We start from the raw sequence: 25,128 nt of genomic DNA on the forward strand, positions 1-25,128 counted from the left end.
GTTTCAAGGTTAACCATTAGCAGAAATTAAGAAGGGAAAAGATAGCTTTTAAATGGGTAGTTTGCAGCAGTATTTACGTTTAAGTAAGCCACATTTTTTAACTTTTTGTTTTTTGGGAAACAAATCATTGAATTGCTTCATTGTAGCATATTGTATTTCATTGTTAGTAAATATATGGTTAGTCTCATATGAATGTTAGCATTCTTACCAATGTAAAAACATGTCTAAATCTGTTCGTTATGAATTGCTTGTATTGTTAATTTGCAAATATTTGACATTTTATGTTATCTTTACAGCTCAAACAAAAGATAGCTTCAGCCACCTCAGCCATCAAATCTGTTTTTGGACAAGAGGGAGCCCAACTGGGAGCAGTAAGCATGATGTTGTGAGATTCTTTTAGGCTCTGATTTCTATACAAGTTATGCTGACATTTTATTGTAAAACTGCAATGTAGAATTGAATCTTGTAAAAGAAGATGGATCCCTGTATTTTTCGATCTTTTCCTTTTTTTTTTCTTCCTAATGTCTTTGCTTAATAGTGACTAGAAGTGTACAATGTTGTATGAAATATTCTAATTGATTTTCCACTTCTTCTTTTCTTGTTCTTCCCAAGGTCATGGCAGTTAGTGAGTCATCTAGTTTGCATGCCTCTTTGAAGAAGGAAAGCTATTGTTAATCAGATTCTTCCCGTATTTGCCTCAGACTGCAAATTTTGTTCAATCAAAAGAAAGGTATTAATGTAATCAATATCCTTTTACTTATCGGGGGCAGAAAACATATTTACTCTCCTTTTTTGAAGAATGTGTGCTTTTCATTTGTAGCATTGAGTAAAATGGTGACATTTTAATGAACTATGAAACTAAAAACCAGTTCAAGAGAATTGTCCAAACTGTGCAAAATTTATTTTGTGCTCACTTTAGTTTGATTTATGTTGATCTATGGATTTAAATGGATTTAAATGGGTCGCCTTTGTGTGAATGCTTGATCTTTATATATTCACCTAGCTCCATATATGTGGCAATCAAATAACTTTCTACTAGCTTAATTTCCTCCATTCACAAGGATATATAGAGTGAAGCAGCTTTTAAAGAATATTTTAGTTGGTGTTTCCAGAAGTTCAATTATAGTTAGTTGGTGTTTCTTGCTTCAGTAGTTGATGTATTTGTTTCGGCTTGTGGTGGCTATGTAAGTATAGGGTAGAACATGTTTATCAGGTCATTGCTTGGTTGGTTGAGATATATAATTTTTTTTTTCAATATTGTTCTTTATGAGTTCTTATTCTATTATTTGAATTTAACTTATTTATGATTGTCTTTAAAAACACACAGAATCAAGCAAGATGTTGGAGTGGAAGTCATAGAAGGTTTGATGGAAGAAGCTATTACATGAAAGACTGGAAGTCACACTCAATAGTTTAAGTTTTATTTTCACCAAGTGTTTGTTAACTACGTTAACAAATTTTTCAGGTTGTAACTTTTCTTTTTGTATGACTTCAACTTGTAACTTTTCTTTTTGTATGATTTCAGGTTGCAGTGAAGGGAGCATCACTACAAAAAGTCATTCTTGAAATCGTAAAAGGAAAGTGGGAGCAGGAGAGGGACTAAGTTCTGCTTGCCACCATTGATGACTCTTGTAAGCATGTTCGAGATTTATTAATTATTGCTTAAACAAGCATGCATTTGTAAGTATGATTGTGCATGTAAAAGAGTATTATATGCCAAATTAGATATGGTAATTAAACTTTGTATATGGATGCTTGGGGTGGGAGCTGTGGAGAGATGTGTTGAGGGCAACGCTGGAGCATGGGCTGGCACCCAAGTCGTGGACTGACTACTTGTACTTGTCAGTGGGTGGAACTCTTTCCAACGCTGGAATGAGTGGCCAAGCTTTCAACCATGGACCTCAGATTAGTAATGTTCATGAGCTTGACGTTGTTACAGGTAATTCATTCACACTTTCTTATATATATAACTATTCTATAGATCATTTTTCTGTAAGCTAGGTTTTCAATTCAGTATTTTATATCAACCATTGAGATCGAAGAAAATGATGATTTTAGTAGATATATTGTGGTGTATTTGTTGTTTGATCATTAAACTAATTAATCTTCGTCTGTATGAACGTCCAAATAGAAAGGCAGTTAATGTGATATTCCTTTGTGGACTGTAGCATATTAATTAATGTATGCCTTCACATGGGCTCTTTTTTGTTAAATGATTCTCATCAATCACATTAGTAAGTTGTTGTGGGTTGCTGCCAAATATACATTTTGATTAATGCATGGTGATTGGTGGTTGTGGGTATGTATGTTCAAATTCAATCTTTGGCAGTATCATGATATCAATATTGCATTAATGACCTTAATTCTTGGATTAATTGCAGGTAAGGGTGAGCTCATGACATGTTCAAAAGAGTGAAACTCAGAGTTGTTCCACGCTGTTCTTGGTGGGCTAGGGCAATTTGGAATCATCACTAGGGCTAGAATTGCTCTTGAACCAGCACCCCAAAGGGTATCTTTCTCTAGCTCTTCTCACTCTCTATGTATATTAATTTTAAACTTGCACTTAAATATTCTTTCAAATATATGGGTTTGGCAGTGGGACACATACTTTTGTGCAAAAAAATTTCTAGTATTTGTTAGTGACAAAACCTAAAAAGCAAGGAATAATGACCTAAAAAGCAAGGGAGGGATGGGGGATGATGGGTCATGGGTCATGGGTCCACTAAATGGACCTTTTTCCACATTTTTTTTTATATCATCCTCTCTCCCTTTTATCATTACTTTCCCACTTCTTTGGTTATCTCCCACCTTTTTTTCATTTCCTATCATTTTTAGTAACTTCGACTTTATTATATACTTCACAAAATCATCTTAATTCGACATCGGAAGCATTTTTGGTGTAATTTCTAAGTTTGCCTTGAAAATCTGAAACCTGACAACAATATTCCTCTCTTGCATGCCTATGTTTTTCACTTGCCCTTAGATTCCTTGTGACTTTGCTCTAACTGGAAATTATCGGGATAATATTAAGGTATTTGTGAGCTTGATTTTTAGTTAGTGAAGTTGTGCACTTATGTTTTATATGTGCTATCTTGAAATCACAATACACCTAATTGGGCATATTCTTTATTTTTTTTCTTTCTACTGGACTGTTTGCATTTTGGGTTGAATTTTATTTTTAATTAGTACTCCATTTTTGCCTTGTTTCAGTGGGAGCGAAGGAAGGACAACACTTATACCCAAGAAGCTAGATATCAATGAAGTCCGGGCTAAATGGGCAAACTTTGTGGGGCAGTATATGTAGACTAATGTTGGATTATTGCATCTATGACACCTTTTTGACTTGATTTTGTAGGCCATGTGTTTAGTTAGACTAGCTTGGAGTATATATATGATTGATTACTTTGTTAGATTAGCTTGGGGATATTAATGATTGATAGGCTAGCTTTGCTGGATAATACTTTTGATATATGGCAGCAATTTGGTAGATTAGATTGATGCTTGATATTTTGGAAAGATATATATGGAGGGTTTTTGTGTATGGCATGGTTGGTTTTGTAAATGGAATTGGGTTAAGGCATATATACAATTACTATCTTGAAATATCTTATATTATTTGGTACTTTATAAATTTCAATTCTTTATTATTGTGAATGGTATTTTGTAAATGTATAATTTATTAGGAATGTTAATTATGATGGGAATCAATTTGGAACAATGGTTGTACCAAAACAATCTATCTCATCAGATTGTGCATCTTTGTTTATAATTGCATTGTGGTCAAAGACAATTGGGAGCTTCTTAAAACAGATGTAAACAAGCACATTATACAACAGTTTTTCGATCAAAAGCGTGGTCTATACCCTTAACTTACAATTGTTCAATATCAGAAACCATTGTCTAATCCATAAGCATACCATACAAACCTTAAAAAGCCATTGTGCTAAATGCCTTCATACAACAGTTTCTAACTCAAAACCGATGTACCAAATAAGTATATACAACAGTTATATGGTTAAAACCTGATGTTTTTAATGCATTCATACAACGGTTTCATGTAAACACCGTAGTATGAAAGACCTATAGACATTGCAGTATACCTATTTTCAATAGCCTACACAACGGTTATTATCAATAAATCGTTGTCTTCATGGGTATTTCACCTCGTGTTTGTATCTAAAATAGTTGTAAAACTCATGCTTTACATAAGGTAACCGTTGCTTGACATATATCTACACATCGGTTTTTACATATAAACCGATGTGTAGGTTGGCACTCAACAACGGTATTCACCAAATCATTGATTTTAAGGGTGTATATACAACGGTTGTCTATGCATAACCGTTGTGTAGGTGCACCAGGACAACGGTTAAAATCCGTTGTCTATTGAGGTATGAATAGACATCAGTCGATTAGACGACAGTAAATTAGAAACTCACACAACGGTTAAAATCCGTCGTCTGATTGCTATTTTGTAGTAGTGACACGTTGAGGCAAAATTTCCATTTTCTTTCCTCAGACAATTGTAGGTCACATGGCTATCTCTTATTTTGTTCGGTTATAATTTGTTGTAAGAATTAATAGAAGTAATGGCTCTGATAACCGAACTTCGGATTTCTAACTAAGTTGTGCTTCTGATGGGTCTGCGACCCTTTTTTGTTGTGGTACAGGCAGTTGTTGTTTATTAGAAGTGTTCTTTACAGATTTATAAAATTTGGGCTACTCCATTCTCAGGGGAGGTTCTGCCGAATTTTCGGTAGGATTTTCCTTGGCTTTGGATCTCATAAGACCACTTCGGGTTTCATGGTGGAATCCGGGGACGGTCTTGTCAAGTTGGTATCAGAGCTTTAGGTTTCAGATTCTTTGACTCTGCTCTAAAAGTGCATCCTTGTTATTGATAAGTGTCTGGCTTTTCATTTAGGTATCACGCCTCCTCGACGTGGCCGACCGCAGGGCACCCACCATAGAGTTATTGAAGATGTGGATGAGACTGTACAAGATTTTGAGCATTCAATTGATAGATTAGCAGAGGCAGTGACTACAGCGATGCGTACTAGAGCCTTTCCTAATGGCGAGTTTAGTGTTGAGCGTGCCTATAAGCTTGGGGCTTCTAACTTTTCTGGCACTTTGGATCCTAGCGTGGCAAATAAATGGATGATTCAGCTGGAGAGGAATTTTGAGGTTATGGGATGCCCTGATGACCGGAGGGTTACTTTAGCTACATTCCTGCTAGTGGGTGATGCTAATTACTAGTGGGATTCTAAGCGATTGGGACTCACGACAGCTGAGATTAGTTGAGACAGGTTCAAGAGAGCTTTTTATGAGAAGTACTACCCTAGAGCTTATTGCGATGAGAAGAGGGTTGAGTTGTTGTAACGCCCCGAACCTCGGGCCCATAAAAACCTGTTTTCTCTTTCTTTTGAGCCACGCGTAACAATATAAGTAAATACAGTTTTTCCAAAAACATTTAAACACACCACTATGTAAAAATAGTTATTAAAATCTTTAGTAGGTCCCACTACCTCGTCTTCTCCCCACTGCTTCCTCAGTCTGCTTAACCTGCAAAACAACAACAAACACACTGCACCATATCCATGGTACATCGGGTCATTCAAACAAACAACCCGGTAAGCTTACTAGAGCTCGTATGAGTGAAATAACGTAACAACTATCCTCAATAAATAATTACATGGTCCCAAAATACTTTTCCTTAATTATCACAGTTTACAATCCACAACATATTCACAATAATACCAAGGCATAAACACCAAGTCCATAATTCATCAATCACATAAAATTTCACCAATAATAATAAATCATTCCGGAAATCAATTGCCTAATCGTCAATTGTTAACCTCAACCTCAAATCATTCACATCTTAAATAATAACCTCAAAGCATAATCATCATCATTTCCATCCTCAAGGATTCAATCTAGACTTTACCAAGTCCTAGCCAAACAAACTCCTAGCAAACAAATGAATACAAGCAACCAAACAATTAAACTATCTAATTTCACTCACAGTGAAACCATGTGAAATGACCGAAATGCCTTCACGACGCCATTGCTCGGATATCAAATTCGGCAGCATAACGATATCAGGAATGAGATTTCCCGAGCGTGTGTACCTGTTAAAACCAGACAACCAAATAAATACCAATCAAAAAGACAAATTGCCATTAAACGACCGAAACAGGCAATAACCACCACACACGGTGGCTGCCCAACCCCAAACAACACACAAACATCAACAAAAACTCACCAAAAGGACCTAGAAAGGTTTATGGGACCTCAATTGAGTGGATTCGGGTCAAACAACCATTAACCCGCTGCCAAGAATGGTGGTTCGGATGGTGGCAGCGGCGGCACAAACCTGGGAATACCAAAAATCAACTCCAATTAATCCTAATTGCACAATAGAACCTTCAATTGCGCAAAAACAACTCGAATTTAAGTCCAATTTCAAGAAATTCGAAATAGGCATAAACCCTAAAATCGAATTTCCAATTTCTCAAAATTGGACATGCCCACCTTAGGGGAAGGATTACCCATACCTCGAGGATCAATTCTCGTAACTGGGTCGATGGTCAAATCTTGCCGAAAATGGCTGAAATGGACGGCAGAAGCCAACGGCTAAGCTTGGCTTTTCTGAGCTTGTTTCTGCGCACATGGGGCATCGGTCAGCTCAAGGGGATCACGCCAGTGGTCCCGCGCCGCCAGGAAAGTGGCCAGACCACTGCCTCCAATGGTGAGGCCGCACGCAGAGGAGAAGAGAGAGAAATAGTCTGCGGGAGAGAGAGAGAGAGAGAGAGAGAGAGAGAGAGAGAGAGAGAGAGAGAGAGATCGGGGTCGGGGTCAGGGAAGGGTGGTCGGCATTTGGGGGTGCTCGCCGGAGGTCGAAGTCTACGGGGTGGCCGGCGATGATGGCTAGGAAAGGGGTGTGTGCGCGCGGAGGGAAGTGCGAGAGAGAGAGAGAGAGAGAGAGAGAGAGAGAGTGTGTGTGTGTGTGTGTGTGTGTGTGTGTGTGTGTGTGTGTGTGTGCGAGAGGAGAGAGAGTGATTTTGGGTTTTTAAAACCCATCTCAATAAATTTACAAAATTATCCTTCACTTCAAACGTCGGTAACTTTCAAACTGTAATTCGGATCGACGCGTGCTACATGTCTACGAACTCGTGAACTCGAGACATATTCAATGTGCCCAAAGTCAAAGACGAAAGCCCACTAACTTTAAAGTAAACTTTTGGGTCAAGCCCAATTTTAAAACAAAAATTAAAAATTAAATTAAAACCTTTTTAAATTCCAAATAAATTCCCAAAATTCTTAAAATAAAACTTAGAAAAATATGGGGTCTCACAGTTCTTGAGGCTGAAACAGTGACCTATGACAGTGGTAGAGTATGAGAGGAAGTTTACTGAGCTTTCCAGGTTTTGCCCAACACTTGTGGCAGATGAGACATAAATGTTCGAGGTTTAATGAGGGTTTGCCGAATTTTCGGTAGGATTTTCTTTGGCTTTGGATCCCACAACACCACTACAGGTTTCAGGGTGGAATCTAGGGATGGTCTTGTCAGATAATTCTTCTCATATTCCTTCAGTTGTCTTGAGGCATAATCTATCACTTGACCATTCTGCATCAGCACACATCCAATTCCTCTTGTGGACGCATTAGCGTAGACTTCATAATGATCTTTCTTGTTGGCAAGACTAACACTGGGGCTCTTTTCTTGAGTTCTTGATATGCTTCTTCACACTTCTTGTTCCATTCAAACTTGACTCATTTTCCGAGTAACCGAGTCAATGGGGTAGCAATTTTGGAGAAACCTTCTACAAATCTTCTGTAATAACCTGCTAGTCCAAGGAAACTTCAGACTTTTGTCATGTTCTTATGTTGTTCTTATTTTAACACTACTTCAATCTTGCTGGGGTCGGGATATAATCTTTCCTCGGAAATGATGTGACCGAAGAACTGCACTTTTGTTAGCCAAAACGCACATTTTGACTTCTTGGCATGTAGCTGCTTCTCAAGTAACGTCTGCAACATAATCCTCAAGTGCTCTTTTTGTTCTTCTTGAGATTTGGAGTAGATCAGGATGTCGTCGATGAAAAAAATGACAAATTTATCCATATATGGGTGTAATATTCGTTTTATCGAGTCCATGAATGCGGCAGGTTCATTTGTTATTCCAAATGATATCACAACGAACTCGTAATGTTTGTACCTTGTGCGAAAAGTAGTCTTTGGAATATCTTCTTCTCGAACTCTGAGTTGATGGTAGCCAGATCTTAGATCAATCTTTGAGAAATACATGGCTCCACTGAGTTGATCAAATAATTCATCTATCCTGGGGAATGGATATTTGTTCTTGATGGTGACTTCGTTCAGCTTCCGACAGTCTATACAGAGTCGCAAGGATCCAGCATGCTTCTTGACGAATAAGATTGGGGCTCTCATGGTGATGTGCTTTCTCTGATAAAGCCTTTACTCTTCAGGTCATATAATTGCTTCTTTAATTCCACCATATCAGTAGGTGCCATACGGTAAGGCTGAATTGAGATCGTTTGAGCTATTGGTACAAGCTCAATCTTGAATTCTACTTCTCTTAGTGGTGGAATTCCTGAAAAATCTTCTAGAAAAACTTTTGGATAGTCGTCCACCACTGATATTGATTCTTCTTTCTTCTTCTTGGATTGGGTGGAAATTATAAGTGAGTAACACAACATGACTCCCTTGCTTTTGAAGCAGACTTTCAACAATGGTTTGATGGATTGTAGTCGTCTGTTCAGTCGGATGATCACTTCTTCATTTTCCTTTTTGACTACTCGTACTTTCCTCCTTTCATAATCAGGTAAGGGTTCAACATGCAATCCTAGCTTCTTAGCAAAGCTAACTGAGACAAATGAATGTGAAGCACCCTCTTCAATAAAAATTCTAACTTCAATATTTGAAATGAGTATAGTACTGTCAAGTGGGGTTTCTTCTTGGTTAGCTCTCACAACAAATACTCGTCCTCCTCTGGGTTATTGTGGCCTTCGTCCACCACCTCTTCTATGGAAGTCTAAGAGAAGAAACATGATGAGCTTGGAGGCCATTGAGATTTATGTTATCGGATGATTAGATTCCTAAACGTTCCTAGTCAATGAAGAGATTTGTTAACTGGACATTAAGATTCCAATAAGTCAAGACTAGCATATACGCTTGCTCATGACTCTGGTTTGGTGAATCTTATCCCACAGTGTAGGGACACTGGAGCAGGTATGTGGATGCATGCTTGGAGATATGTTCACTGAACTAACCGAATAAAGAATCCTAGATGGAGCTTTACAGCATGTCAAATAGAAACTCTGTGGTTATGATAGATACTGATTAGTCCTTAGACCTGAGACACGTACCACCGATTTCTTATGTGTGTGTTCATTGTACTTTGACCGCACAAAATGGACCAACACAATCAAGCATGGGTTACATGTGTACGTTGGGTGCATTGACACACATACAGAGGCATGTGCGTGTGCAACATGGAATTTCTCACCTTCCATAAAGAAGAAGATATCCCAAGTTACAAAGACTTGCAAAGTCTTTGGCCAGAGCATTAAAGTCACAATATGATTATATCTTGTAATGGGTTTTGACACGAGTTCCATGCCCAAGATTTAATCGGGATATAAATGAGAAAAGAACCATACAGTATTGTAATCATAATTGAATAGGTTCGAGGCTAAATTCTAGCCTTGTTTAGGATTGCGGTGGTGGACCCAAAAGCTGTTGTTGATGACAATTCTCAATCACCTACATCAGTTTTGGTGTTTGGTAAAAAAATAAAAAACTGTTTTTCCCTACAATTCTCAACTCCCCACAGCAAAAACAGAAATAAGGTTTCTACCTGCTTTTGAAAACTGCAGTGAATCACAGTAACAATTAATATATTATTTTTGCTAAAATACCCTCATTGTGTTTTGAAAATCACATCTCTTATGCCTATTTTATTTTACGTTTTGTTCTGCTTTGATCCATCTTCTCCTTGAACGTTTCTCTCTTCAAAGGACCCCTATGCATCCTAGCGCTTGGACCATCTCATTCTCATCTCTATCATCATCAAACTACCCATCGTTTCCGCCTCTGACGCCATCGAACCCAAGTCACGTGAGTTATTTTATTTTATTTTTCTGATTTAGGTTTTCACAATCTCTTTGTTTTTTTTTAGGGTTTTGAATAGAATTTGTATGTGGATTTTTTCTCAATCGATTTGATAGATTATGAATTTTTGTTTGTGAATCCCCTTGTTTTCTTTGCAAACCCATCTTTAGGGCTACCCATCGGTTGATTCGGATCGGTATTAGGGCTTACCAAACCAAAACAAAAAAATTTGGTATTTTTCAATTTCGGTATTTTTTGGTTTCGGTATTTTTTGGTGTGGTAATTTTTGGTAAACTTCAGTTTTCGGTTCGATTTCGGTAATTTTGGTATCGGATGCTTTGGGTTCATTTTTTATTTACTTCGGTATATCTTTAGTTCATTTTCAGTTTACTTCATTATATCTTCGGTTCATTTTCGGTTTAATTATAATAATACTAATTATTATATACCAATATAAATTAAAATTTAATCAAGGCTCAAGTACATTTACATCCATCAACTATAGAATCCATTTCAAGTTGGTCCAAGAACTATAAAACATTTCAAATTTTCCCATTAACTATAAGGTTTATTTCAAGTTGGTCTACGAATTATAAAACATTTCAAATTTCCTCATTAACTATAGGGTTCATTTCAAGTTGGTCCACGAACTAACAAAAAACATACAGAATAGTAGACAAAATCGAGTTGACAAAAAAATCGAACCGAATCGGATTATTTATATATAATTATATATTTTATATTATATAGAAGTTATATATATTGAAGAAAAAAGATGTAAGTTGTTTTTTGCACATGTTGGGGTTTGAACCCATGACCTTGTGAGAAGAGTCAAAGTATGAATTTTCACTACACCACTTAACCACTTATAAAATTTAAGTACATGCAATATATTTATAGGCATACTGATAGTTGAAATATAATAATTTATAAAATTAAATATGGTTTATATATCATTCTTTTTTTTTAAGATATTATTTTAGGTCTCTATTTAAATATTATCATTGCAAAAAGTTTAAAAATTTTACTAGTTTATATTTTATACAATTTATAGTTTCTATATTGTAAACATATTACTAAAGGTCCAAAACTATAATTTATATACTAAAATTATTAGAGTATAAAGTTAATTTTTAAGGTATAAGGTTTCAGACTTTATGGTTTAGTGTATAAGGTTATGGTTTAGACTACCAATTATAATTTTATAAATTATTATATTTCAAGTATCAGTATGCCTATAAATATATATTTCATGAGTAGTATTGGTAGTTTAGTATAGTACTAGTATTAATTGCAATAATATTAATATTAATATTAGTAATAATATATACTAGGGGAAAATGTTAGCAAAAGGACTATAACTATACCCCTATTTTCAGTTAAGAATTCTGTTTTCACTTTGCTTCAATCAATAACTATTATTTTTCAAGTGCTTCAATCAAGGATATTTCGTCAATTCTGTCAAAACTTATGTTAAAATTGATCACGTGAGGGTCACGTGACCAATTTATAAGGCCAAAAAAGTCTTTTCTCATAAAAAAATTTAAACTAAATAAATTTAAACAAATTTTTTTTAAACAAAAAAAATTCCCTCCATTTCCCTCCATCTCCCACCTTCGCCACCCCCTGCACCATGTCGACCCAACACTCCCCTCACCCAGCCCAGCCTCACCCCGCCCCGCCCTTCCCGTCCCCTTTCTCTCATATCTCTGTGCGCTATCCCTCCCCCTCCCCCCACCCATCCCAGCCCTAGCGCGTCCAGCTCCACCACCCCAACTCAGCCCCAACCCCGTCGCAAAACCCAGTCACACCTAGCCCCAGCCCCGTCCACCACATGCTCACCCACTAAAGCCTTCAGTTCACCCAAGTTGACAATAACACCAGCTCCAGAGCAATGCTCAGCCATGTTACCCATCTTCTCTTCACTCCCACCATTGACAACAAACTCAAAAGTCTATTTTTCAACGTTAACTACAAGAGGCCATTGATTTCGGCTGGTAAAAGCCCTCCTTTACCTTTATGTACAGCCTCAGTGAAGCTCCTGAAAGCTTCGCTCGCACACACGCCGATTAGTAAAGGATTTTTCCCTCTCTTTCTGGACAAAACGTCGCAGATTCTTCTACAATTCCCGTCCCTATCTTCGAATCCAGAAATTGGTATAATCATAACCCCCGCTCTTTCTGGAATTACTACTTCTTGAATGAACGCTCAAGAAATTGGTAACTACGGGTCAAGAATGTGGTAAGTTATCACTTTCTTGATCTGGAGTTACCACTTTCTTGAGTATTCATTCAAGAAGTGGTAACTATTATCAAGAATGTGGTAAGTTACCACATTTTTTATCCCGAGTTTCCACTTTCTTGGGCACTCGTTTAAGAAGTGTTAACTTTGAATCAAAAATGTTGTCACTCTTAAAAAAAGGCATAATAGAGGAGTTACCACATTCATGATCCGGAGTTACCACTTCTTGAATGAACGCTCAATAAAGTAGTAACTCTAGATCAAGAATGTGGTAAGTTACCACAAACTTAATCTGGAGTTACCAATTTCTTGAGCGAGATATTAAGAATGTGGTAACTCCTCTATTATGCATTTTTTTAAGAGTTACAACATTCTTGATCCAGAGTTACCACTTCTTAAACGAGTTCTTAAGAAAGTGGTAACTCAGGATAAAACATGTGGTAAGTTACCACATTCTTGAATGTAGGTACTACTTCTTGAATGAATGCTCAAGAAAGTGGTAACTTACCACATTTAGAAATTTGAGTGAGTGTGTGCATTATAAACCATATGTCAATTCAATGCATTCACAAGATATGAACTTGGATAACCAAACACTTATTGGAATGCTCTCTATTTTCACACAAGTGTTTAAGGGTTAGTGTATGCACTCAAAGCAATGTTGTGCACATGCCTCTATATGCTTTCTAGCTACTCAATCCCATCTCTACTAGTCATACACAAAATCTCTTGGATCAAAAGGACTTTTATTAGGTTGTAATGGGGTTTAGGGGGAAGGATTAAAGAAATGAAAGAAAAGGGTTATCACAAATTTCAAGCAAACATAATGAGCAATTCTCTTGTTGAAATTCAAGAACTTTAGGGACTCTAAGATGCTTGCCAAAACTCAACTCTGAAACCATTCCCCCAAACTTAAACTAAAAACTTTTTTTATTTCTTGAATGAAACTTTCTTTTTGGTATTTTTTTTTTCTTTTCCTTCTTTTGTTTTTGTTTTTGTTTTTGATTTCTTCTTCCTTTTTTCTTTGTTTTTTGTTTCTTTGCATACATAGAACACCCCCACACTTGTCTTTCTCAAAACCCCCAAACTTATTTCTTTGCAAGCACCTTAACATAAATCAATCTCAGATTACTCACTAATTAGCTTGGAAAGAGTAAGGCTAATGTTTAAGCAAAATGGTAAGACATTTGTAGTGGAAATAAATGAAAGGCTAACATAAAGACACAAAATAGCAATCTAATAGATATAACATATTTAGGAATCACGCTCAATCGCCATTGTGCCCAGAAACGACGTTAGAAAGCCTAGCTTTGCCGCCGATTTCATTTGCCGATTTCGGCCACCTCTGAGCTCTAAACATCAAATTGATTGGTGGGTTTTTCTCTCCTTGTCATGGGATTACATTTCCCCATGGTGTTGTGAATTGAATTTCTAGGGTTTATGTTCATTTCGGGTTCACCTTGAATTGAGTCAAATTGAGTTGTTTCTGAGATTTTTTTCATCCAATTGAAGTGTCTGAGTTGAAATTGGACCGAAATCTTGTGACTTTGGGTGGATTCTAGATTGTGTTGTCGCTGCCTCCGTCAAGTACGCCACTTTTGGCGACGGGTTGGGTGATTTTTCGTGTCGTTCAACCTCCCTAGGATCCTAGTAGCTGAATTCTAGGTTCGGTAGTGTTTTTGGGTGAGTTCTATGTGTTGTTTGGTGCTGAGCAGCCACTGTGTGTGGTGGAGACCACCCGTCTTAACCGTTGTACGATTAAGTTTGTGAATTCTGGTTTTGATTGTGTTGGTTGTCTGGTCTTAATATGTTTGTTGGCTTAGGAATCTGTAACTCGATGTCATTTCGGTTGTTGAACCTGAAACCTTAGTTTGGTATTTTACCGACGAGGGTATTCGTGTTCATTCCACTAAATCTAATCGATTTAGTTTTGAGTTAACGTTTAAGTAAACCTTAGACTTTTGATTGTCATAAAGGTAGTTTGGTCATTTTACGTGACCCTCGAGGAACGAAACGGTTAGACGGTGAATCTCATGTGGTGGTTGTCGTGTGGTACAAGCTAAGTGGAGCTTTGTTCAAAATTCAAATAGGTGATTCCTAGTTTTGGTCTTGTGATTTTTGTTGTTAGACCTTTGTTGTCTAATTTGTGTGATTTGGTGAACTGTTATTGTTCAATTAAATGGTACCGGAGCCTAAACATACACAAGTTGATTGTGATGGCACGTTTAGTTGCCGGTGATGCTCGTTTGAGCTGTTTTATTGTTGTGTTGTTATTGGCCATTGACTTGGCATTAAACTTGTTAATCTTCAAGGTATGTTAATTATCATTGTTGGAATTTTCTGATGTTAAGGTGATAACTGCTAAGGTTAACTTACCTGCTTGGTAAGATGAAAATGAATTGGATAAGACACTTAATAACCAAATTAATAAAAGGGTTGTTTCGTGTACTTGCATGTTAGTGAATTAAAATGAGTTATGGTACATTCTAGAGACTTCACGTAAGCTCTTGTTTGTTGAGTGCATGTGACCCTATTGTATCTAATAATTGGATATCATAATTTGACTAAATAGTTACTCGATAAAGACGATTAATGTCTATTAGAGAACTATTTATGATGGTTGAGATGAGAATGATTTATGTTGATGATTGATTGATTTGTTGCCTATATTGCATGATGAATTGACATGACAACTGAGTATGATAATCAATAAATAATAAATTGATTATGCAGATAATTATTAGATATGCTGCCTAGATTGCTTTAGAAATTGGCATGACATTGATCATGTAAATCAATATTTGATAAATTGATCACACTAATGATGTTTGAGTGTTTAGACCACTAACTTGAAACAAAGGGTCATGTAGTGATGACATTGGGTTCCATCCCCTAAATCCACCGGTGGGGTTTACCTAGTGAGTTGTGGCTCCCTAGGGACGTTTGTTGTAATTTATACAATCGCGTGGTTACTACTTCTTTGAGTAAGTTAGGTTGTTGTGATCAGAGGATCAAATGGTTAGAACGTCTCGCTACCCATTCAATTGTGTTGACAAGGAGATATATTTGATTATCGGTTAGTGTGGGTCCACTGTTATTTATACATATATACAGGTGTTGCCTCTTTTTCAAGCCAGGTACGCATGCATTAGTGTGCATAAAATAAAATTTATATGGCATTATGATCATTAAAATGTGAATATGATTATAAGATGTTGATTAATAGTTAAATTAATGATTAACTATTAAATTGTATGGTGATGCGTTGATTATCAGCCTGCTTAACCTGCAAAACATTAACCACACTGCACCATATCCATGGTACACCGAGTCATTCAAATAAACAACCCGGTAACCTAACTAGAACTCGTATGAGTGAAATAACTTAAATAATAACCTCAATAATTCTTCTATTTCCATAATCAATAATAATCCACAATAAAATCCATAAATACTCAATCACATAATGATTTCATCACCAATCATCCAAATCTCAAGATAAATCATAAATCCTCGTATTCTAATCAAATCTCATCAATAAATAATCCGGCAAATCAAATGCCTAATCGTCAACTATTAACCTCAATCTCTAATCATTCACAACCTAACTCATAACCTCAATGCATAATCAATTCATCATTGTCCATCCTCAAGATTCAAGCCTAGACTTACCAAGTTCTAGCAAACAAATGCACACAAGAAATCCAGCAAACAGTTAAACTAACAAATTTCACTCACAGTCTAACCACGCGAAAAGACTACAATGCCCTTCTTGGCTCCTTTGCTCGGATCTCCAATCCGGCAGTATAACGGCATCGGGAATGAGATTTTCCGAGCCCGTGTACCTGTTAAGACCAGACAATCAATAAATACAATTCAGAAACACAATTGGGCCACTGACGACCGAAAAGGGCGGCCGCCACCACACACGGTGGCTGCCCCGCCCCAAACAACACACCAAAATCACCGAAGACTCACCACAAGCTTCGGGTGACTGGCCAGAGGCCAAAAATAACCAATTCCAGCCATCGGTGTGGCCAAACGCGGCGGGACCCACGGCGGTCTGTGGTGGTCAACCTGCGCGAATTTCAAAACTCAAAAATTATCGAAAACGAATTACACAGGCACGAAGGAGACGTCGAGATGATCAACTTTTATACCTGGGTCGACGGCCAAATATGGCTGGAAAAGCTCGAAACTGGCCGGAGAAGTCGCCGGCCATGTCAGCGTTGATCCGCCGTCGGGGAGCGTCGGGTGGACGATCGGAGCACACCACCGTGCTCGGCTCGACGAGAGGAAGCTTCCAGGGCCGGAGCTGGGCCGCGAAGATGCCGGAAACGGTGAGTCAACGCCGGACCTCCAAACGGGCGAAAACTGGTTCTTGGGTCTCGAGGCATTTCTGGGCTGCGCTGCCACCAAGGGGAGGAAGAAGGGAGGGAGATGACCTCGTTTGGGCTTCGACCTCCGGCAGCCGTCGCCTGACGCGCCCTCACGGGCCGATGATGGCGGCGGCTGCACTGTGCAGTGCGAGAGAGAGGGAACTGCGTGGGGGAGAGAGAGAGAGAGAGGTCTGACTTTTTGGGTTTTAAAACCAACTTTCATAAAAATTACAAGTGTGCCACTCACTTCACATGTCCGTATCTTTCAAACCGTAACTCCGATTGACGCGTGTCGCGTGTCGCGTGTCTACGAACTCGTGGACTCGAGACCAATCCAACGGACCCAAAGTCAAACACGAAAGTCCATTAGTTTTAAAAGTCAACTTTTTGTCACGTCCAATTTAACACAAAATTTAAAAATTAACCCAAAACCTTTTTTAATTTCAAATAAGTTCCCAAAACTTTAAAGTAAGTTATCAAAATATTTAAAATAAATCTTTGAAAAAAAAATTCCGAGGTCTTTCACATTTCGTTTCCTTATAAAATCTCTTAAAATGAACAAAGTAGAATAAAAATTTTAAATTTCCAAAGAAATTTGGGTCGGGTTGTTACAACCTTCCCCCTTTACAAAAATTGCATCCTCGAAATTTAGTATAAACTTAAAAGATATGTGACCCTCTAATTCAAAATCTTCTATCAAGTTTCGAAACCGATTCCTCCAATGTATGATCCAACCAAGAGACTTGACCAAAGTTAATCTCTCCTTATATGTAGTACCTCGCTTTCCTGATCCAAACAAATTTAGGTAGGTTGTCGCTATGTTGATATCCAGTGGTGAGCCACAAGCTCTTGTCTTGAAATTATGGTGATGACGTGCCCTGAAATTCATTAGGTGATCCATTAAAAGTTTCATCATTGTACCACAGAAGTATACATCACGGATAGGTAATGAGAGTATGTCTTCGTGCCCATAAAAAATCAAGATGAGACGTCAAGATCGTTATCAGTGCATGATCATGTATTATGTTGTCTGACCACAACAATATACAATCGAAGTGTTTGCTAAATTACTTGAGTTGACCCGCGACTCCTCAACTTGCATGAGTCATAACTGTAGTCCATAATTCTGTTTTCATATTCGAAGAAAACCTGAAATCTTGCCCAACTCTCTCAATTCATATCGATCTCGCTAATCTCCTTGCTAACAACATGTCAGGGTGATCAGTCTAACTCTCACCATGCTTCCGTTGCGCTACTCTAATTTACTTGTAAGCTCTAACAATATCCAATACTATTAAAGATAAAATCCGATGACAACCTCAAGCATCGTTATTGTGATTTCATCCATCGAGTAATCATTAACCTCCAATCGTGAAAGTTTAGTGGGTTACTAAAATTTTCGGGTTCACCCCTAACTTAATTCACCACTTCACATGCTACTAACAAACAATGTACTTCTTCTCTCTTTTTCTTTTATCAACACCACTAGCATCCATTACCTCAGGGCTGTCACTTTCCAGATGCTTACTATCTCCTAATTTTTATTATTGTTCATCCCCTACGGTCGTGTCACCCTACCCAGTTTCCTTAATTTTCCTCCATGAACTTCTGAAATAAAATCAATCCATAAAACTTTTAATCATACTTATGGTATACTTATTCCAATCCATAAACATAAAATAAAATCAATCAGGTGCCACCATATAAGGACATAAATCGTAACTTTTCCTCCACATAAACAATATCCAATCTGTAGACATTTATCCTTATTTATCTTTACTTATATCCATAAATTCTCAACTCCAAATTACAAGTTCCATTACATAACGAGGCCTGGCATTAATCCAACATAACTTATACATTTATCAATTCTTTGGACATTTATCCTCAACACAAGACACCAAGCTTTCCTTCCATCACATGATACTTAAGTCTCCAAAATGGTAAAACTGTTCATTACTATCCATCAAGTCATTAATCAACTCAACTTTTGAAAGGTTAGAATCACAAAAGTTCAGTCCATTTAATTTAATCATTGCTCAGTATGCTATCGACGTGTGATGTGTTTCCTTTATGTCCATTTTCAATACTTACTTGATTTCGTCATCGTTCATACACGTGTAAGTTTCTAACGTCTTTTGTCAATCCTCTTGTAAGGGCATGTCCCTCTACACAACTTCCTTACTTAACATCAATGAACTTCTAAAATAAAATCAAACTCATAAACCTCTTAATTATTTTTATAGTATCCTGATTCCAATATATAAACATTGTACATTTAACTCTTATCCTTTATTTCAAATGTCATGCTGTTAGCACACTTAGCACCATCCATCACATATCACATTACTTCAATCCTTTGAACATACTAGTTAATCACAAGTCACGAAGCCTTTCTTTCATTCACATCTAATTCTCAGTAATTTCCTTGCTCTTACTTCACACTTGCTTAAGATCCATTCTAATTCCAAATGAAATTTTCCTTGAGAATTTATATTCTTTTGTAATAACTAGATACACACTTTCATACTCCCACAACCGTAACGATACAAAATAATTCGTATCTCATCAACTTCCCTTGAATTTACTCCAATCTTAGTTTAAGTTAATTTCACACAAAACCTCCTTTTAGTCATAAATTGAAACTTCATAAGAAATTTATTTCATTCCAATATAGGTGAAATCTCTCAACCATCCACAGTAGTATGAAAATTCACTTTCCACAAAGGTTTAATGTTGTTACTTCATCAATCCTCAACCTCACTAGGGCAAAACTATAAACATCCAATACTATTTTTATCCAAAAGACTCAAACTTTCTTTCTTGAATTGAGTTATAACACCCCGAACCTCGGGCCCATAAATGCACTGAAACCTTGACATTTAAACTTCTTTTCAAAGAATGAGCCATGCATTTGACATAATAAATAAATACATTTAATAAATCATAGTGTGAGCCCAAAACATTTAAGTAAAATTTACTGTATAAAATCAGTTAAATCAAATTAAAATAGGTCCCACTGCCTCATCTTCTCCTCACTGCCTCCTCAGCCTGCTTAACCTGCAAAACACCAATAACCACACTGCACCATATCCATGGTACACCGGGTCATTCAAACAAATAACCCGGTAAGCTCACTAGAGCTCGTATGAGTGAAATGACTTAAACAATAAATCTCAATATAATCCTTCAATTTCCATGCTAAAAATAATTCACAATAAAACCCATAAATATTCAATCACACAATAATTTCATCACCAATCATCCAAGCATCAAAATAAATCATAAATCCTCGTATTCAAATCAAATCCCATCAATATATAATAATCATCATTCTGGCAAATCAATTTCCTAAACGTCAACTATTAACCTCAATCTCGAAATCATTCACATCCTAACTCATAACCTCAATGCATAAACCATTCATCAATTTCATCCTCAAGATTCAAGCCTAGACTTACCCAGTCCTAGTCAAATCAAGTCCTAGCAGACAAATGCACGCAAGCATACAGCAACAAAACAGACTATCTAATTTCACTCACGTCGCTCTTTGAAATCCCCCAGCTTTAATATCTTTTCAAAAATCCATTTTTAAATCATCTAAAAATTGTAAATCAAACTCTGAAAAGCAATTAATACTCTGAAGCTGTAAAACTATTAAAATATCTTAAACAGTACGCAATGCCTTTCTGAAACTGTCATTTAAAACATTTACTGATGTAATTTCATTTCGCAAAATGCTCCACAATTTGAAATCTCACGCCACACTAGTACCCGGGAAACTGCTGGTCATACACTGCCGAGTCATCTCTAGGCAAGTGCAGAGCAAATCTATACCTGCTGTGATGCTGGTCATACACCGCCGGTTAGGCAAGTGCAGAGCAAATGCTGGTCGTACACTGCCAACTAGGCAAGTGCAGAGCAAATGTCATGCTGGTCATACACCGCCAACTAGGCAAGTGCAGAGCGAGTGCTGGTCGTACACCGCCGAGTCATCTCTAGGCGAGTGCAGAGCAATATATACCTGCGTGCTGGTCGTACACCGCCGAGTCATCTCTAGGCGAGTGCAGAGCAATACATACCTGCTGAAGGGGGTACTAGTATGGCGGTTTGAAACCGCTTCTGTACATCTCAATCAACAACCTCTCAAAACTATCCTCCAAATAAAAACTGAAATTTAATTCTTTCCATAAATCCGTTTAAATAAAATTATTCTCAAATTGTGAAAGCTGCTCGATCAAAATCATTTTCTAAAGGACAGAAATTCATTAATAAAACTTCCCCAAAATAATACCAAAACCTTTTCTAGAAAACTGTCCATACTCAAATAAATCAAGAAAAGAGTTAAATTATAAAATGTACAAAACATTTCGAAAATCACGAATCCACTCACAGTCTACCCTGAACTATACTGAAACCTTTCCGAAATTGATTCCTACTCACGACCCCTTCCTCACTTGTTTGTCATTCCTACTCACAGTCTATTGTATGATAATTGCTAAATCCTCACTTAATCCTTTAGTCTCAATTTTCGTCAATTCCTTCTCATGGTCTGAACCCTATACTTGGCTTCCTTTAACATAAAGCATCAACTCACACAAAACCGACAATTTATTAACGGTACTCTACTTTAAAAGACCGATAAGTTTCACTCACAATTTATCTACGTAAAACACAGAAATACCCTTCACGGTGCCATTGCTCGGATACCAAATCCGGCAGCATAACGGCATCGTGAATGAGATTTCCCGAGCCCATGTACCTGTTAAGACCAGACAACCAACATTTAAATATTCATAGTTCACAACTTCCGTTCAACGACCGAAATGGACGGTAACCACCACGAACGGTGGCTGCCCAGCCCCTAACAACACACAAACACTCACCAATATGTAAACAAACCCTAGAATTGACCTTTAGATGTCCTGGGGAGGCTGATTGACAAGGAAAATCACCCGACCCGCCGCCACAAGTGGCGGAGCCGACGGTGGCAGCGGCGGCACAAACTTAAAAATACCCGAATTCAACTCCAAACAATCCTAATCATATAATTGAACCTTTAATTGCACAAAAACAACACGAATTTGAGTCCAATTTCAAGATATTCGAAAATAACATAAACCCCAAAATCGAATTTCTAAAATCTCAAAATTTAACATCAACACCTTAGGGGAAAGATTACCCGTACCTAGAGGATCGATTTTGTCAACTGGATTGATGGCCAATTATCGCCGGAAACGCCGGAATCGGCGGCGGAAGCTGGCGGTTGCGCTGGGCTTCTTTAGCTCATTGCTCCGTCGTGGAGCATCGTCTGAACAAACGGAGCCCATCGTTGGACTCGCCGAGGTGAGAAGAAGAGGACCCAGTAGGTCCGGTGTCCCGTCGTCGCCGGAAAATGTGATCGCCGGCGGTGGGCTGTGTTTTCTCTCGGCTGTTCCTGTGGGTGGAAGAGCTCGCCGGTGCAAGGAAGACTCGAGGGAGGATGGCCGGCGGCTAGGGGTCACGTCAGTGGCTTCGGCCGTCGTGGGTTGGCTGGCGAAGGTGAGTTCTCACCGGAGCTGGCCGTGCGCAGGGAGAGGGAAGAGAAGGCTGAGGGAGAATCGGGGAGAGAGAAATAAAAAGAGGAGAGAGAGAACCTTCTAGAGAGAGAAAGAAAATTCTAGAAAAAATCTGATATTTAAACCCAATTGTCCAATTTTACGAAATCGCCCCTCACTTTAAACGCCCATATCTTTCAAACTGTAACTCGGATCGATGCGTGCTACGTGTCTATGAAATCGTGGGATCGAAACCTATCTAACGGACCCAAAGTCAAAATCGAAAGCCCATTTATTTTAAAAGTCAACTTTGGGTTAAGCTTAAATTAAAACAAAAAGAAATAAATCGAAACCCTTTTTATTTTCCAAATAAAATCTCAAATCTTTAAAATACAATTCAACATCCTTTAAAACTTCTTAAAACCATAATTGAATAAATTTTAAATTTCTAGTGAAAATTGGGTCGGGTCGTTACAGAGTTCATCATCGAGTGCCAAGACTTTTAACAACGGGTATAAACAAGGAAAATTTATCATAGACATCAAAATAGTTTCTGTTGTTTCTCTTCCTCAAGTACTAATTATTTGATGATCCTCACAAGTACGAGTCAAGACTGAGACACGAGCAAGCTACTAATCGCATAAACATAGCGTTAAAAAAATAAACTATAACCCCCAAAACTTACCACAACTTCTATGAGGTCGGCCACGTCGAGGAGGCATATCCATACAAGCTGACGAGAACCTTTCCATAGACCGAAGGATGCACACGAGGTGCCGAGTCTACAAGAATTTTAAGCGAAAACTATTCAACCCGCCACCACGAGTGGCGGAAATCGGAGGTGGCAGGGGCAGCCTAACCTAGAAATTACCCAATTTCAACTCCAATTAATCCTAATTGCACACTGGAACCTTCAATTGCACAATAACAACTCGAATTCAAGTCTAATTTCAAGAAATTTGAAATAGGCATAAACCCTAAAATCGAATTTTCAATTTCTCAAAATTGGACGTGCCCACCTTAGGGGAAAGATTACCCATACCTTGAGGATCGTTTTTAACAACTGGAACGACGGCCAAAAGTCACCGAAAATGGCCGCAATCGGCGGTGTGGCCGATAGTGGAGATTTGGTTTCCCGAGCTCATTGATCCGTCATGGAGCATCGTATGAACGAACGGAGACCATGGCTAGACTCACCATGACGAGGGGAACAAAGCCCAGTAGGTCCGGCCATCCAATTTCTACCGGAACAGTGAGATCGCAGTGGTGCAGCCGCAACTTTGCTGGCTTGCTGTGCTGTCGTGGGTGGTCAGATGGCTGATCCGAGACCACTAATAGAAAGGTATCGTCAATAGCTTTCCAACGCCACCAAGAACGCCTGAATCGGAGGTTGGGAGCGAGAGTTATAGCCAGTCAAAGTTTGGTCAAGAGGAGAGGATGAGAGAGAAGAGAATTCGGGAAGAGAGAGAGAATGCACGGGAGGGAGAGAGAAATGAGGGGGGAGAGAGAGGTTTCTGACTTTTGGGTTTAAAAACTCACTTTTGTCTAAATTCATAAATTCAAGAAACTTTGAATACAAAAACCATATATATCAATTTAAACTTAGGAAATAAGATTTTTTTTTTAAAAAAAGACCAAATTCTAACTCAAAATCTTTTAGCTTAAAATTCAAACTCAATATGGCCAAGAAATAGAATTTAGTCATCAACTTATAAAATATTTCAAAAAAATTAAAAGTTAGTCCACTCACTGAGAGTTATCTCACGTTTTTTTTATTTTGTTTAGGCTTATTCATACCATTGCCCCCTGTAAGATATACTTTTTTTCACTTTGCCCCCTGAAACTTAAATCCTCTCAGTTTGCCACCTGAACTTCGCAAAGTTGTTGCAAAAGACCCTATGCCGTTAACTCTGTCAATTTTTTCGTTAAAATAGCTGACATGGCACTTATATGGCATGAGTGAGACCCTTTTTTAGTTATGTAAGATCCATGTAGACAAGCAAAATTATAAAAAATTGACATGGATCTTATTATTTTTAGTTTAAAAATTATTTTTTTTGTCCACATGGATTTTACATAACTAAAAAAGGGTCTCACTCATGCCATATAGGTGTCACGTCAGCTATTTTAACGGAAAAATTGACAGAGTTAACGGCATAGGGTCTTTTGCAATAACTTTGTGAAGTTCAGGTGGCAAACTGAGAGGATTTAAGTTTCAGGGGGCAAAGTGAAAAAAAGTGTATCTTACAGGGGGCAATGGTGTAAATAAGCCTTTTGTTTATAACATTTTCCCCCCAGGTGTTATAGATCGCTGAGGTTGGGCTGTACCACGTCGAGGCAGGACTTTCAGATCTTCGACGACATTTCCCTTAAGTCGTGGAGTTAACTTTTATTTTGTAATGGAAATTTAGTTTTTGCTCTGATTATCATGTGCCTTGGTGAATAAGAACTTTTTGGTTGTGGTAGAGGTGGTTGAAGTTTTTAGAAGTGTTTTCACAGGTTTATAATTTTTGGGTTAGTCCATTTTCAGGGGAGGTTCTGCCAAATTTTCGGTAGGATTTTCCTTGATTTTGGATCCCACAGGACCTCTCCGGGTTTCAGGGTGGAATCCGGGGGCGGTCCTGTCATCTGGTGCTTTGTTATGCACACGTAAGCATAGTATATGCATGATCGGTAATGAGTTTGAGATGTCATTACTTGTTTATTGTTGATGATGATGGTGACGTTTTACCACTATTTGAGTGTGGTTGCTTTTCAACTTTGTTTTTACCTTGCTGAATTATGTTGGTTGTTGCCACTATTTATGTTTGTGTTACCCCAAAAACTTACGGCGAGAT

At 37.9% G+C, this 25,128-nt stretch overlaps 1 long non-coding RNA gene across 1 annotated transcript; it reads left to right on the forward strand.

Annotated features, from left to right (window-relative positions):
• Window positions 1–292: 292 nt before the first annotated feature.
• LOC147273137 (uncharacterized) lies at window positions 293–1,462 on the forward strand. The gene is made up of 3 exons (XR_015119765.1): window positions 293–385; window positions 613–730; window positions 1,328–1,462. It is a non-coding gene; the product is annotated as an uncharacterized LOC147273137 (long non-coding RNA).
• Window positions 1,463–25,128: the final 23,666 nt, after the last annotated feature.

This window comes from Dryas octopetala, chromosome 9 (genome assembly GCF_963921425.1).
Source record: "Dryas octopetala chromosome 9, drDryOcto1.1, whole genome shotgun sequence".
Taxonomy (NCBI): domain Eukaryota; kingdom Viridiplantae; phylum Streptophyta; class Magnoliopsida; order Rosales; family Rosaceae; genus Dryas; species Dryas octopetala.